Genomic DNA, 323 nt, shown 5'->3' on the forward strand with positions numbered 1-323 from the left:
AACTGTGGAGTTAACTTATAAAAAAAAAGCAAAAGATATAAAAAAAAAAAAAAAAAAACCTGAAAAAAAAAGTATTTTGAGAGTTAAGAGGCCTGGGACTAGTACTATGAAAGACCCACATGACGAAATGCCACGCACATAAGCCCAAAGCTGCAAGGCTGAAAACCTCCTTCTCACGTCTGCTCCTCAGCACGTACAAAGGCAGAACTAGCTGATTTTTCACTTCCCATTTCCCAGCTGTCCACAGAGGACTGCAAGAAAGTGCCTTCATCTTACTCCCCTCTTCCATATGTAAGGGATGGCAAAGCAGCTACATGTGCTTG

The sequence above is a fragment of the Buceros rhinoceros genome, unplaced genomic scaffold (assembly GCF_000710305.1).
Source record: "Buceros rhinoceros silvestris isolate BGI_N320 unplaced genomic scaffold, ASM71030v1 scaffold13097, whole genome shotgun sequence".
NCBI lineage: Eukaryota > Metazoa > Chordata > Aves > Bucerotiformes > Bucerotidae > Buceros > Buceros rhinoceros.